We start from the raw sequence: 17,343 nt of genomic DNA on the forward strand, positions 1-17,343 counted from the left end.
AACGTTATCTACCTGTCCTGTCACCTTCAAAGATGTACTTACATGAACCCCAGGTCTCCCTGTTCCTTCAACCCCTTTAAGATTCTACCATCTAGCTTATATTGCCTCTCCTTATTCTTCCTCTCAAAATGCATCATTTCGCATTTCTCCACATTAAACTTCATCTGCCACGTGACTGCTCATTTTACCAGTCTACTATGTCCTCTTGCAGTCTGTCACTATCCTCCTCACTGTTTACTACTTTTCCCAGCTTAGTATCATCTGCAACTTGGAAATTGTACTCCCTATACCCAAGTCTATTCATATAGATCAAAAAGAGCAATGGTCCCAATACTGACCCCTGAGGGACACCAATATACACTTCCCTCCAGTCAGAAAAACAACCATTCACCATGACTCTGCTTCCTGTCTCCCAGCCAGATCTGTATCCATGCTGTATCCATGCTATAATAAAAGTGAGATTCCTCAAGAGTGAGCTGGCCTCAAGGTGTTGTGTCTAATCATGAATCCTCTAGGCAGAATAGCTAATAAACTATAACGTCATCCAAGATTGTATAAAAACTATGAGACAGGACGTATAATAATAATAATCCTTGCATTTGATATAGCGCTTTTCACGTCTTCTAGATGGCTCAAAGCACTTCACAGAATATACTGTAAAGTGAATTGACTGTATATTTGTGGGTGAAACGCGACAGCCAATTGCGCACAGCAGTGTCCCACAAACAGTCGTGGATTGAAGTGATCAATTCATCATTGGTTTTTTTCTTGAGAGATTATTATCAGGTATGTGAAATAAGGAAACTTGCCCAAGGTTTTGCCCTGCTGGGAATCAAACCCAGGGCTCTTGCTTATGAGGCAAGTGCTCTAACCATTGAGCTACAGGACTCCACGTATGATGTTGGAGACCCATTGTTTGTAAATATTTTCTGATACGATTTTTCTTCGTATTGGAGGACTTGCATCCCTCACTTAATAATGCATCCTATTTTAAGCACGTCTTTATCCAGCCAAATACCTCCAAGAGCCTCCAAAATATATTTGACAAATTAATCAAATAATTTTCGGGGCATTTTAAAAGCTTTTTAAAAGCCTTGATACAGATACTCTTCAGTAAAGTACTAATCATTAACATAGCACAAGTGTGAAGCAAAACCCATTCATTTTCTTTCCATTGGTCAAATAACACCATTAAGATACTATTGTAACATTACAATAAACTTCAAATTTTGAGGCAACATTTGGTCTACTATCAATCTTATTGACACTCTGAAAAATACAGTCAAACCTGTTCAAAGGACCACCTCCATTCAGCAACCACGCCCTGTTAACAACCACCCTGGAACATTCCAGACAAAATTTACAAATTTACTCAGAGGCCACCTTTATATAAAAACCATTTTAGCACAGTGGTTGTTGAAAACAGGTTTGACAATATATCCATTGTGGGTCATAAGACTGATAAGACCTGAAACGGTAAAGATTAGCAAGAACACTTTCATTATACACTGCAATAGCTGGCAAAAAAAATTATTGAAGACTAAGGCTCTGGAAACATACTCTTCTCATATTTTTAAAAATGTTATTTAAACAAAACGTGCATTTTGAATAAACATTTCCTTGGATTTTGAACAAATTTGCCACATCTTTATTAAAACATTTCATTTCAATCCAACTCAATTGAAGGATAGTAGCAGATCAATTTGTCTGGATGTATCAACTAAGGAGTAAGATTTCTCCCCCGCCACCACCAAACCACTGACCCACCCAACATACACCTCCACACCCTCACACCTATACAAGATCAACAACTATGAAAAATCTCCAACATTTTTCCCCACTTAAATACCTTCTTGGATTGTGCACTAATCAGTCAGAAGATGTCACAAGATTTCAAAAAGGTGTCTGCCAACACACCAATGATAAACGAACACCACCACAAGCACTTCATAATCAGTTTTCTGTAAGACAATCCACAAATATAACTATGCAAAAATAAGGCAATGAGAATCTATAAAATGACACAAAAGGTAAACTCATCCATTACTTGATGTTGACCATTATCACCAGTGAATTATTTAACATATTTAAACAATTTACCTTTCTAAATCACTTGTGGTTGATAAAGTTGATTTCTTAATCATATTTTTGTTTTTATAAAGGAAAAAAATTTTTCTTTGAAAATGTGCACATTACAATATACAACTGGTTACCCTCATATTCAATGCATGTTAAAGACCCACATCTTTGTCACACGGGGTGGGGGCGTGGGTGGGGGAAGAAACATGCATCTTTTTTCATCATAGTGATCTGACGCACAAGTAACACAAAGATGTCTTTCAGATGCAATGACCAATTTCATAGTGAACCATATCATATCAAAAGCATTAAGTGCACTCCAAAATCCTGTTATTTGCAGGTTAAAATGTATTAACATTGCGTCTGCTTCAATAATTACTTATTTGTCAGGAACAGTGTTTAGAATGTAATCAAACTACACATTGATTTATCAAACATTTTTTTTTATATCCAGCAGGTCCTGATCCCTAATCAGTAACCAGGACAACCATAATGAAAAAAAATGGTACAGCTAATATCAATCCAAAAAACATAACCTCCCATCTTCCACATGAAAGAATCCAGCATATTTTGTTCTCAATCATTCGTGAAATATGAAGGTATATATCAATGATCCTCAGCCGCTGGGTTCAAAGTGTTGTGCAAATAAAACATAGTGAGGAAAAATAAAAACTGGTGAATTATTCGGCATTTTTTTATTTGTATCTAACTCAAGAAGGATGAAAACAACAATCAATTGCACAGTACCCATCACACTAGGCAATGCGCAGACAAAAACACGTTTACATTGCAAAGGGCTGCACAATAACTAACCCCATCAAAAACGCAACAGTTTCATGCTTCTCTTAAAATTATTCCAACTGGTGAAGTACAAATCAGGACGCAATTCCTCAGATAGAATTATTATCTGGCAAATTAAATTGGGAAAGCTGTCAGTTATGTTAAACCCAAAATATTGCAGACACAGTATTTGTGAGACGAAGGCAGATAAAGCAATAGCACTTTTTTTTTTTTGAGGGGGGGTGGGGGGGGGGTAAAATCTACAGAGCTGTGGAAAGTGCATCACATTTACAGTCAGAGCAAAGCCCTTGGGCTTCCTCTTTAAGATCCCACAGGATGCACATCACACAGGGCTCCACCTGAAAACACCTGCTATCCAAACCCCAACTTTCGCAGCAACAAACTAAACCCCCAGGAATAGCAGCTCTCAGCGACAAAAGCGCCAGTGCATCTTTCTCATTCGGTTGTAAACGTTGACAGCAAAACAGGGTTTAAAACAACTATTGTCAGAAACGCCACAACGAAACCTTGTACAGCAGAGAAAATATATATATAAGAATATGTATAATCCAAAAAATGTTCACCAAGGCAATCCGCCCCTCAACCCCCCCCCCCCCCCCCCACCACCAAAAAAAAAGGCAAAGACCAATGTGTCACCTGCTGGGAGATCAGGTCAGAATAAACACAGGTGTGTGTGTGTGTGTGTGAGAGAGAGTGTGTGTGTGTGTGTGTGTATATACCACGCAATAAAACTGTTCAACTTGCCAAACCAAACCCTTACTTGTCTGGAGTCAGTCAGCCCCTGTTCAGTAACGGGTCCCGCGCCCATCGAGAAACTTTTCCGATCCATCTCTTGGCTCCGGCAACGCGTGTTTCTCTCGGGTTTATTTCCCTTCAGTTGGAGACGAGACGGTGGGTGTTTGGCACTGAGAGTGACTGAGAGGGGAAAGCCCTCCCGTCACTGAGCAAAAGGCACCTCTGGGCAGAGGCAGAGTCAGGCAGAGTGGCAGCTCCGAGCAGCCCCAGCCCCCAGCCCCCTGCCCCCAGCCCCCAGCCCTCTGCCCCCAGCCCTCTGCCCCCAGCCCCCAGCCCCCAGCCCCTGCCCCCAGCCCCCAGCCCTCTGCCCCCAGCCCTCTGCCCCCAGCCCCCAGCCCCAGCCCCCTGCCCCCAGCCCCCAGCCCCCTGCCCCCTGCCCCCAGCCCTCTGCCCCCAGCCCTCTGCCCCCAGCCCTCTGCCCCCAGCCCTCTGCCCCCAGCCCCCAGCCCCCTGCCCCCAGCCCTCTGCCCCCAGCCCCCTGCCCCCAGCCCTCTGCCCCCAGCCCTCTGCCCCAGCCCCCAGCCCTGCCCTCTGCCCCAGCCCCTGCCCTCTGCCCTCTGCCCCCAGCCCTCTGCCCCAGCCCCCTGCCCTCTGCCCCCTGCCCCAGCCCCCAGACCCCAGCCCTCTGCCCCCTGCCCCCAGCCCTCTGCCCCAGCCCCCAGTCCCAGCCCCCAGCCCCCAGCCCCTGCCCCCAGCCTCCTGCCCCTGCCCCCAGCCCTCTGCCCCCAGCCCCCAGTACCAGCCCCTACCCCTGCCCCCAGCCCTCTGCCCCCTGCCCCCTGCCCCAGCCCCAGCCCCCAGTCCCAGCCCCCTGCCCCCTGCCCCCAGCCCCCTGCCCCCAGCCCTCTGCCCCCAGCCCCCAGTACCAGCCCCCTACCCCCTGCCCCCAGCCCTCTGCCCCCTGCCCCCAGCCCCTGCCCCCTGCCCCCAGCCCCTGCCCCAGCCCTCTGCCCCCAGCCCTCTGCCCCAGCCCTCTGCCCCCAGCCCCCAGTCCCAGCCCCCTGCCCCCAGCCCTCTGCCCCCAGCCCCCAGTCCCAGCCCCCTGCCCCCAGCCCCTGCCCCCAGCCCTCTGCCCCTGCCCCCGCCCCCAGACCCCAGCCCCCAGACCCCCAGCCCCCTGCCCTCAGCCCCCCAGTCCCCTGCCCCAGCACCCTACCCCCTGCCCCCAGCCCCAGCCCCCTGCCCCAGCCCTCTGCCCCTGCCCCCAGCCCCCCAGCCACAGCCCCAGCCCCCAGTCCCAGCCCCCTGCTCCCAGCACCCCAGCCCCAGCCTCCTGCCCCCCAGCCCCTGCCCCAGCCCCCAGCCCAGCCCCTGCCCCCAGCCCCTTGCCCCCAGACCCCTGCCCCAGCCCCCTGCCCCCTGCCCCCAGCCCCCTGCCCCCAGCCCCCTGCCCCCTGCCCCCAGCCCCAGCCCGCTGGCCCCCAGCCCCTGCACCCCCAGCCCCTGCCCCCAGTCCCCAGCCCCAGCCCCAGCCCCAGCTCCCAGCCCCAGCCCCCAGCCCCAGACCCCTGCCCCCAGACCCCTGCCCCAGACCCCAGACCCCCAGACCACAGCCCCCTGCCCCAGCAACAGGGCCCTGACACCCAGCCCCCAGACGCCCAGCCCCCAGACCCTCAGCCCCCTGCGCCCCAGCCCCCAGACCACTTGTCCCCCAGCCCCTTGTCCCCTGTCCCCCTGTCCCGTCCCCCCAGCCTTGACCCCTATCCCCCAGCTCCCCAGCCCCCCCCCTGTCCCTCAGCCCCTCTATCCCCCAGCCCCTCTATCCCCCAGCCCCCTGCCCCCAGCCCCAGACCCCTATCCCCCAGCCCCCAGCCCCCCCCCCCCGTCCCCAGCCCTTATCCCCCAGCCCCCCCAGCCCCCACCCCCGCCCTCCCCCAGCCCCTGCCCCCCCAGCCCCCTGCCCCCAGCCCCTGCCCCCCAGCCCCCTGCCCCCCAGCCCCCTGCCCCCAGCCCCCCCCCCCCCCTGCCCCCCCCCAGCCCCCCCCCCACCCCAGCCCCCTATCCCCCAGCCCCCTGCCCCCTATCCCACAGCCCCCCAGCCCCCTATCCCCCAGCCCCCTGCCCCCCTATCCCCAGCCCCCCAGCCCCCTGCCCCCAGCCCCCTGCCCCTCTATCCCACAGCCCCCCAGCCCCCTCCCCCAGCCCCCTGCCCCCCAGCCCCCTGCCCCCAGCCCCCTGCCCCCAGCCCCCTAGCCCCTATCCCCCAGCCCCCACCCCCCCCCTGCCCCCCAGCCCCCTATCCCCCAGCCCCTGCCCCCTCTATCCCACAGCCCCCAGCCCCCTGCCCCCAGCCCCCCCCCAGCCCCTTCCCCAGCCCCCTGCCCCCAGCCCCCTATCCCCCAGCCCCCTATCCCCCAGCCCCCTATCCCCCAGCCCCCTATCCCCCAGCCCCCTGTCCCACCGCCAGCCCCCCCCCGAGCCTCCTGCCTGATTATGCACCTGCCGCCGCCGCGGCATCAGTGCGGAGGGTCGGGCACAGCCGCTCCGAGCGGCCCGAACAGCAACACTGAGGAGCGCAGAGCTCCACACAGAGAGCAGAGAGGAGAGAGAGGCCGCCACAATGCACTCACTGCTCACTCGGTGCCAACCACAGCCACAGCCACAGCAAATCAATAGTCATCATATCCTGCCTGACAGGGGAGGAGGGGGCACCGAGACCTGCACCCGTGGCACAGTGAGTTGGGTACAAATGAGAACCGGTAAGAAGTAACTTTGCATTTCTGTCAGAGACTTTTAAGGCTTATATCAACAGCCTTTCTTGTTTTTTTTTACTGTACAACCCTGATTCAGCTCTGGCTTTTATGCCATTGAAAGAACATGAATATGTTATTATCTGCCCACACAAAAGAACTGGTTATTGTTTATGAATTATTGGCCTTCCCAGCAACAAAAGCTATTTTCAGAAGAAAACCCTTTTTTTTTCCATCTCAAATTTGATTATGAGGATGAAGAAAAGAAGTCCATGGGCCAAATCCCAGAGGATTTTTATTCATGCTGCTCAATGGGTTTTATCTCTTCCTTTTCAAAGCTGACATAGAAAGCTTTTAGACTAAAACATTGACAAAAAANTATTACGCTGCTGTTCCATGCAAGAAGAGAGCTGAAGAGGGGAAATGATTCTCCACTCATCATTCACTGTAGTGCAGAATGGTAGAGACTGGAAATTAATGACAGGCCACAGAGAGCAGCTAAGGTCTCACAATAGATGTCAAGTCTAAACAATCACTATACTTTGAATAGACTCAGAAGCTGTAGCTGATTGATTCATGAATTTCAAAAGCAGGACAGCTTCAACATGTCTTCAAAATATATTGCTCCACAAGTTACCAGGATTATCATTTAAATGGGGATATGATTTACCTTGTCAATACAGTGACATTTTTGAAAACAGAATCAGGATAAGAACTTGCGACAATGTCAAATGTAGCAATTCATCTTAGATTTTTTTTAAGTCGCAAGATAAATTGACCACTCTATTCTTAATACAGCAATTTAATTTAGATTGATAGTGGTACAAGATAATACTATATTGTGTAGCTTTAGTCAATGAATAACCTTTTAACCAACAACAACAAATTACATTTGTAAAGCGCCTTTCACGTTCGGAGGATGTCCCAAGGCACTGGACAGTAAAGGATTTGGACCCGAGCAGGTGTTTGGGACCGGGGGGGGGGGGTTTGTGGAGTGAGGGTGGGGGACGTGGAGCGGGCCGGAGCTTGCTGAGCGGAGGGAGCGGACAGGTTGATACTAGTTTTTAAGTAAATTATGCCAGAATTTAGCAAATTGGAGCAATTGTAATCATAACAAACTCCTAATTCCACAGAACCATAACCAGTGGGAGGATGGATTTTCTGAAATTTTTACTTGTTTTTGTTGATCATGGGGTACCTGTGCAGATTTCTCCCTTAGGACATAATTTATAAGATCACAAGATTTGTTTGCATGAAGGAGGCCCTTCGACCCTTCCTGGCAACCTGTTCCAATTGTTGATTACCATCTGGGTAAAGAAAACGTTTTGGTATCTGTCCTGAAATTGTCCTTTGCAACTCTAAACCTATGTGTTCTTTTTCTACTCTCTTGGTGCATCCTAAAGTACTGTTCTGGATTTTTCTTTTAATCTTTGTTCATAGCTCATTCCCCTAACCCTGGCGCTCATTCTTATTGCTCTCCTTTGCGCTGCTTCTTATTCCTGGGCAGAGCCTTTATGTCATGGTGACCAGAACTGTATGTAATACTTTAGGTTCAGTCTGACCAAGGCACTATATAGCTTGAATATGATGTCTCAGGTTCTAATTTGAACTGATTTAGTAATATAGCCCAGCATTCAGTTTGCCTTGTGTATTGCTGCTAAATAAAATGGATTGGATTCTAAATTTTGCACGCTCCATGTAAAGAGCAGATTTCATGAGTTAAATGGGCTTTTCTGGATCCATACTTTCATGCAATAATAATAATTCTTAAATTTGGTATAGCTCCATTTGTGGTGAGAGGAAATTTCAAAACATTTCACAGGATATACTGTAAAGTATAGCAACTGTCTATTTTATAGAAAACATAGCAGCCAATTTGCACTCAGAAATGTCCCACAAACAGCCAAATCTGAGATTTGGCATTTCTTTGGACTGTCCTTTGTCTATTCTGCAGAGAAATTTTGCTTGTCCAATTACATTTTTTTGCAGGTGGAGACATTTGTGCTTTGCATTATTGACTTCATTGTGGCAGTTTATAATAATAATAATCCTTGGATTTGATCACGTCTTCGAGATGCCTCAAAGCACTTCATAGAATATACTGTAAAGGAATTGACTGTATATTTTGTGGACAAAATGCCCACAAAAATCTATCTGTAGAAACAACAACAACCGGCATTTATATAGCGCCTCAGAGCACTGTCCGAAACAGTCTCAGATGTGACACATTATCCTGACCTGGAGATCTATTGTTGGATCACTTACAGCATTTTGAGCTCAGGGCTGTATGTTGTATAGCATACCTTGTGGGGCAAAAATAACTGAAAAATCTGCCCACAATTAATTTAGGAGATCAGCAGGCAGAAGATAAATTTCTAATTTAAGCGAATAATATATTACAAGTTACAAGTGGCTTGCTTCAATAATACAGTAATATCATGTTCAGATTACTTGAGAGGAATTCTAATTGGGTAAACTATTTTAAAGTGGTTGGAGGTTTCCTTTGAAGCTACAGTAATGCTACTGTGTTTTGGTGGTTCAATTGAAAGTAGATTGTTTTGCAAAAACATTACTTAAACAAGTACTGCTTGACCTTTTTTTGTTTGTAGAAATCAAATTTGGAGTCCTGTAGCTCAGTGGTTAGAGCACTCGCTTTGCAAGTGAGAGACCTGAGTTCAATTCCAGGCAGGGCGAAACCTTGGGCAAGTTTCCTTACTCCACACGCCTAATAATAATCCCTCCAAAACTAAAAAAACAATAATTAAATTGGTCATTTTCAATCTACGACTGTTTGTGGGACATTGCTGTGCGCAATTGGCTGCCGCGTTCGCCCACAAATATACAGTCAATTCACTTTACAGTGTGTTCTGTGAAGCGCTTTGGGACGTCCTCCCGACGTGAAAAGCGCTATATCAAATGCAAGGATTATTATTATTATTATCAGTGCTTTTTTTTTACAATACAACACAATAGAAATTTGGTAAACAAATCACTGAGTAATTGTGGCATCCATTATGCTCTGCACTTTTGATCATGGTCTCTTCCACCACTCTTAGGTAGCCAAGTTATTTTCTGACAGCTTTATATGTAAATAATAATACAAAGACTTTGTTTTCATAATCCTTACACTGTATTTATTAAATAACTACTTCAGGACAGTAATTAGTCACAAATTGGAAGAATTCATCAAGAAAGTTGATAAACAAAAAATGTTTATGCGTAATTGTTATCATTCAAAACATCAGTTCTGATCCAATCATCTTGTCCTAGATATAAACTCATATCAATGTCTAACCTTCTGTTGCTGAAATCTGTCAAGCCCCATTGGACTAGGCACCAAGTGAAGAAATACCACATTTTTAATTTGCATTATGTTCTTAAAGTTGGAGCTTATCCTGTCCTAAGCCAAGCTCATATTTTAATAAAAAGAGAAGAGTATATCTTTGCACACTGTTTGACTATAGAAATGAATAATGCATCCGTGAAGACAGTTAATAAAAACGAACAATTCTCACATTTAACATAGTGCCTTATCACGGCATTGAAATGTCTCAAAGTGCTTCACAGAATTTTACTGTAAAGTGGAGTGACTGTGTATTTGTAGGCAAATATTACAGCCAATTGGCATACAGCAATGTCCCATAAAGAACCATGAAGTGAATGTCCAATTTTATCCAGGAAATTGTTGGGAGATTCCAGAAGAAACGCTCTTCTCTTTTCAAGAGTGCCATGGAATCTTTAACATCAACAACAACAACAAGATTGCATTTATACAGCGCCTTTCACGTCGTCCTCCTGAACAGGCAAACACAACTTTTGTTTAACATCTGACAGGATGGACATTGCCTCTGACAATGCAGCAAAAAATGGAATGTCAGTCTAGACTATAAGCTCAATGTGGAGCTTGAAATCCTGAATCATCTTACTTAGAGGCAAAAGTACGACCAACTGAAGGCTGACACCTAGCTGAGATTTTAGAACACATAAACCCTTTAAGAACCAACATGACAAATTTTTTTTAAAGAAATAACCAATGTGCTAAGAAGGTAAGCCTTGAAACTTAGTTATTGCCTACCTAGCAGCCGAGTAAATCAATTCATTTTTACAGTCCTAATATTGATTAATAAAAAAATTAAATAATATGGTTTTGAATGCTTGTAGAGTGGCCATCTATCACTGCTCATATGCTAATAATGTTTTTCTAAATGAGTTATGTATCCAACCATATCCTTACATGCTTAATCAGCTCTTTATCTGGTAACCCATACAGAACGTTTTGAAGAGATTGACATTTCTGAAACCACACCAAAGGGATATGTGAAAGGAATATTTTAGTTGCAGTCCAACTTGTCTGTCATTTTGAGAATTATAATAATAATAATAATAATCCTTGCATTTGATATAGCGCTTTTCACGTCGGGAAAACGTCCCAAAGCGCTTCACAGAACACACTGTAAAGTGAATTGACTGTATATTTGTGGGAGAACGTGGCAGCCAATTGCGCACAGCAATGTCCCACAAACAGTCGTGGATTGAGTGACCAAATTGTTCTTTTTTAAATTTATTTTTGAAAATGACCAATTTATTATTGTTTTTGGTTTTGGAGGGATTATTATTATGCGTGTGGAGTAAGGAAACTTGCCCAAGGTTTCGCCCTGCCTGGAATTGAACTCCGGTCTCTCGCTTGCAAAGCGAGTGCTCTAACCACTGAGCTACAGGACTCCACAAATTGAAGATATTCAATCCCTATAATTTAATCTGAAATGCAATTAAGTAAGACAAACTGTTCAGTTTCATTAGAGATAAATAGTAAGCTAAATGGTAATTCCAAATTGTTCTGAAACTGTTTATGTAAACCTAATTTTGGTCAAAATGTATTTCCCACAACTTGCCACAGTTACTAACCAGTGTAGTAGCCAGTGGCAGAGGACATGCGTTACTAACTGTGGCTAGAGATAGAACCCTCAAGACTAATTTTCTTTGTTATTTACTTTTACAAATATGTTTTGAAATATTTGATCTTGCAGAACAAGATGTAAGTGTTGGATTCTTGCTAATACCTCCATTCAACTTCCCCTTTTAGTGATATGGCTCTTAAAATCATGGTTATCCCATGACAATCCAGAAGAAATCATGCACTGCAGGCAAAACTTGCCCAATAAGGTAATATATTAGCATGGATTGGAGAGTGGCTAACAGGAAGAAAACAGAGAGTAGGGATAACCGGGTCCTTCTCAGATTGGCAGAATGTGACTAGTGGAGTGCCACAAGGATCAGTGCTCGGGCTTCAATTATTTACAGTCTATATCAATGATTTAGATGAGGAAATAGAATGTAACATATCTAAATTTGTGGATAGTACAAAGATAGGTGGGAGGGTAAGCTGTGGGGATGACACACAAAGAATGCAAAAGGAAATAGACAGGCTAGGAGAGTGGGCAAGAAGGTGGCAGATGGAGTATAACGTGGGGAAGTGTGAAGTTATTCACCTAGGTAGTAAAAATAGAAAAGCGGATTATTTTCTAGAGGGGGAGAGACTAGGCAGCGTTAGTGTTCAGAGGGATTTGTTTGTCCTTGAATACCAGTCACAAAATGTTAGTATGCTGGGACAGCAAGCAACTAGGAAGGCTAATGCTATGTTGGCATTCGTTGCAAAAGGGTTAGAGTACAAGAGTAGGGGTGCAGCGTAGATTCACTAGGTTGGTTCCTGGGATGAGGGGGTTGACCTATGAGGATAGGTTGAGTAAACTAGGCCTATATTCTGTAGAATAGAGAAGAATTAGTGATGATCTTATAGAAAGCTATAAGATTTTTAAGGGTCTTGACAGGGTAGATGCTGTGAGACTGTTTCTCCTGGTTGGAGAATCTAAAACTAGGGGTCATCATCTCAAGATTATGGGTCAGCCTTTTCGAACTGAGTTGAGGAAACATTTCTTCCCTCAGAGGTTAGTGAATTTGTACAATTCTCTACCCCAGAAGGCTGTGGATGCTCAGTCCTTGAACATATTCAAGACTGAGGTTGATAGATTTCTAAAGGATAAAGTGATTAAGAGATATGGGGATAAGGGCGGGTAAGTGGAATTAGGTTAGAAGATCAGCCATGATCTTATTAAAATGGCAGGGCAGGCTTGAGGGGCCGAATGGCCTACTCCTGCTCCTACGTCTTTTGGTCTTATGGTCTTGTAAATATGTTTCGTTTCTTGTGGTGAAAATAGTTTCCTGTTTTGGAGTATCACTAACTATGTTCTACTCCAGATTTCCAATACATCCACATTAACATTTACCAAGACTCCCATGCTTGTCTCTCATCGGCACCTGCTCACTTCACGTGATGACTGCATCAACCTGCATGCTTACTCACTCCAACTCACATTGTGGATAGCTGGTGCCTTTTCTGACCCCCAAACATCCTTCAAATCCTACATGTGTGTCCTTACTCATTCAACCTTCGCTCGTCTCCACAACATTGCCCACTTCTGGCACTACCTCTTCCCCGGGCTGTTGGCACCTCATCCACGCTTTCATCACTATTCCAATGCTCTTCTTGCCTGACCATCCACAACCTTACAGCCTGAGTCCTCTTCCGCATCAAGCTCCATGAGCTCATCACCCTCCTTCTTAGTTGGCTCCACTGCTCCCTATCCCACATGGGATAGAATTCAAAATCCTTGTCCTCATTTTGAAATGCCTCTTTAAGAACTAACATAACAGCTATTTTTAAGAGAAACAATCAATGTTCTAAGAAGGTAAGACTTGAAACTTGGTATTGCCTACCTAGCAGCCAATCAAATCAACTCGCCCGGTCCATTCTGTCCCACTCTCTGGAGTACCATCTTGGAGTTCTTCTGTCTTGTCCCCTCCCTGCACAACCTCCCCTATATTCTCTCCTGCCAATCCCCACCCCCAACTCCCACTCCATCCCCCTCCACAAACTCCCCATCCCTCCCCCCTAAGCTTGGGCTTCCAATAGTTTTGTGAACCACTTTGATACATCCTCCCGACATGAAAGGCACTGTACAAATGTAAATTGTCATTGTATACTTAGCCAAAATTTATAATGTACAACTTTGAAGGGTATATATTTTATAACTAGTGTTACTAAAATCTGTGGTTAACTAGTTATTACTTAACTTTTGTAGTGCATTTAAAATGAAAGTTAATTTCTATTTTGCTCTGGAAAAGTGAATCATTTAAAGGTTAAGATTACAAAGAACTCAATTTGATTATTTTTTTCCCCCAAAATGAGCAGTTATCCATTTACTTTGCCATACTTGAAAGATTCTTTTCTTCTTTCTGTTTTTTACATGTTAGTTGTTTTCTCATGGTCCTTTTGGTATCAATGCTCTCTTTCATCAACTTTTCATCTCTCTTGAACATGTTCGCTCTTGAATGAATCAGAGATTAAACTTAATCGCTACAGTAGGCAACTATAAAATCACAAACAGTATCTAAAATCATTTTACCTAACAAAACTGGCGCAGTGCACATCGTGAGTTAAGTAATCTATGCATTTGATAGCACCTTTCATGTCAGGCACTCCTCTAAAAGTCCTTCATAGTATTTTACTATAAAGTGTGTTCATTGTGAATTCTGCAAACTTCAACTTTTCTTTTGGTAATTGTATTTAGTTAATAAGATAAAAGTTTCGGATATGCAACATTTCAAATTGTTTTTATCTTCATCCAGTCTCTAAACCAAATCAATAACTCTCTACATTCTTTTTTAACATTCTACCTAATCTGCATTTATTCATAACTCTTTATGAGGAACTACTTCATATTGTACAACCACCAAACTAAACAGTGATATGAATAAGACACCATGGTTATATTACCCTAATTTGCAGACAGTTTGATACTCTGGTTGAGAATAATACAGTATCGGGATTCAGTTTGCCATTTCTGAGTTGCTGTATTATCAACTGTAAAAATTTAGTTTAAGAATATTGAGAAACAATATGAACAATATTGGTAAAACTCAAATACAGGAGAAAACAGAAGAAAAATGTGGGTTCTCTTAAAATAACTGATCAAAATTGTTGTTTTAATACTGTAGTTATCCAGTGATGTGTTAGAAATGTTTCAGCATCAACTTATCATCAGCTTCGAGAATGAAGATATTTATTATGTAGCTATTTGTTAGGTCAGGGTATTAAGGGATATTGGGCAAGGGCGGGTAATTGGACTTGAGGGACAGATCAGCCGAACAGGCTCTGTTTCTATGTTTGTATCATAGAGTACATATTGTTTTGATTAACTAACAACCATTTCCCTCATGCATTCATTACATTTGATATACCAAAATATCAATACTTTTCCACTTTCTTGAAGCAGAAACTCAGCTCAGTCTGTTCTTAATTAATGTAAGAATTGTATCATACTTTTGTGGTTTGAGCTGCCTCATTCTTAATCCTCAAAATATTAAGTCCTTCTGCACTTTGCCCTAAACTCAGCATAATTCAGACTAATGTCAGCGTTAACTCAGGGTTTATTGGAACACTGATCTCTATTTTAAGTATTACATTAGATAATCTTTTCTATCTTTTCCTTTTCCTTTGTATTTATGCAGGAATATTTAACTGTAGACAAAAGGTGACTTATTCATTATTCATCCTGAACAACGCAAGTATGGCAATTTGAAAAGCTTGACATTTCAGCTTTTCGCCACCACTAGCAAAATTATATCCTTTCCATTGTAAATCAATGAAGTAGAATCACTGTGCACAAAGGAATTAAATTGCCTTGTCACTTTAATAAGACCACCTTATATACAACCTTCAACCAATGCCATTGTGCACAAAAAGCATGTCCTCTGTCTCGAGTGCTTCAGATCTCAGTTGGTTTTCCAATTAACTGTATAACCACTCTTTGTCATTCACTACTTGCTTTCTCAGACAGACCACCAATAAAGGGATGTCATAAGCAAAGCATGTTTTCAATAGTGCACACATATCCATATGAATTAACCCACTGAGTACAGTTATGCCATTCCTCTACATTCCTCAGTAACACTATAGGTAGGGAACTCTGAATCATGCTGCACAGGTCAAAATGAGTTCAAATGAAACTTCATTGTTATCAAACTATTGTTTCATAAAGCACAATGTGAGGGAGTATTTTATATTATTATACATTATTTGGCATCTCGTAAAAATGGACCAAGTCACAAGATTACTTATGGCTGTTTAAACTAAAAGAAGATCCTGGAAAGATAACCGTCAAATATGATCACTGGTAAAAAGCCATTACTGTCAATCATTTGAATGGCATATATAGTTCAATTTTATAGCAATATTTCCGGAAATGGAAAAATTATGCAAGTAATGTTAGTCTCAGGCATAGACCAGTGCACAGAAATGACAACTTTCAAATGTATTATTAGTACTGTTCTTTCACCCTTTGCAGTCTGTTTTTATCTATGCCAATGTAAACAACGTTTTATACCAAACAGTTTGCTCCCATTTTAATAATAATATTAATCCCTGCATTTTATATAGCCCCTTATCATAAGAATATACTGTAAAGTGAATTGACTGTGCATTTTATGGATGAAACACAACAGCCAATTGCACACAGCAGTGTCCCAACAAACAGTCATAGATTGAGTGATTTTTTTATATAAAAGGGATTATTACCCCCAGAAAAGTGATCTGTCAATCGACTAACAAACAGGTTCCTACTTACTGCTAGAGGAATGTGGAGGAAGAAAAAAGGAAACTTGCCCAACATTTCGCTCTGCGAACCCAGGTCATCTCTTTTGTGAGGCGAGTGCTCTAACCACCATGCTTCAGAATTTTATCTCAGTGTATGACGTTTCCGTTTAGTCTTCATCAGTTGTTGACATTTTGTTTTGTTTGGTGTGGTGAAAGGATTAACACGAGTTTGACTGGATGGCAAGATAGATCCCACAGCTCAAGTTTTTTTAAAAACAGATCAACTTCATTCTATTACTAAAAGCACATTACTTGAATAAGAAAAAATATGAATGCTATGTGGTTAAATTCATTTTGAGTAAAATTAAAATCAATATAAAAATACTAAGGGCATGATTGTCCTCTATGGATGATATACAATATTTACCATTGCATGGATCTCCATGAGTAAAGGCTCCTGCTGGCAGCACTTCAGCCTTACAGATCACAAGGGGCTAAGTTTGATCAGTGCTGAGTTAGTTGATTTCAGCAGGGTGCAGTTACAGTGGTATAATTGGCCCCAGTGCCTACATTAGAGAAGGGAAAATCAGGGTTCACATTTTTGCACCTGAAGAGGCACATGTATAGGTTTTTGGGTACCAAGAGCAATGGGAGTTGACTATGATGCCCCTGGAGTTAATAACGTATTAGTATTCACTATCAAGGCACATGCAGGAATAATAGCTTCTTGGTTGAGGTATTGGAGGATGCCAATCTATGACCAAGTGATTCTTGATCACATCTTCATACAAGTTGAAAATTCCTTCAGGAGAAAAGGCACAAGTGGAGGAGACCAGTGGAAAATGGTTTGACTGTAAACTAAACTGCTGTTTGGATCTATCCATACACTGCTGGATGCCCGTAACAATAAAGGCTCTTATTTGTCATTGTTAATAAATTAAAATTTCTCGATCACTATTAAAGGCAAATGCTCAGCTCAGGAATGTAAGTGCAGAAATAAATCCATCAAAGCATACATCAAAATCGGAGTAAGAGATGGAGTTTGTGCAGGAACGAGGGTGGGAATAATCATAATTCAAGGAGTTGTGAGTGTGCGATTTTGTCTGATTGAAAAGTTTATCTTCATAAAGAGAGAAGTTAAGAAAGGACTTCACTTTTTAAGTTGGATCATGTGAAGGTGAGGGATGAGTGGAAATAAAAAGCATTCAGTCAATGATGCGTTCAAAGTCAAAGCAAGAGCAGGAAATAGTATCAGCACAGTCATCAATCAGAGAGACAGTGTAGGCAAATAGTGACAGCAAGTTTGACTGAATTAGGCAGTTATTT

The 17,343-nt window shown here is 43.6% G+C and overlaps 1 non-coding gene across 1 annotated transcript; it reads right to left on the bottom strand.

Annotated features, from left to right (window-relative positions):
- Positions 1 to 817: 817 nt before the first annotated feature.
- On the bottom strand, positions 818 to 889 carry trnam-cau. Its single transcript has one exon. It is a non-coding gene; the product is annotated as a tRNA-Met (tRNA).
- Between the last annotated feature and the right edge of the window lie 16,454 nt (positions 890 to 17,343).

This window comes from Callorhinchus milii, unplaced genomic scaffold (genome assembly GCF_018977255.1).
Source record: "Callorhinchus milii isolate IMCB2004 unplaced genomic scaffold, IMCB_Cmil_1.0 Scaffold4, whole genome shotgun sequence".
In the NCBI taxonomy this organism is placed as follows: domain Eukaryota; kingdom Metazoa; phylum Chordata; class Chondrichthyes; order Chimaeriformes; family Callorhinchidae; genus Callorhinchus; species Callorhinchus milii.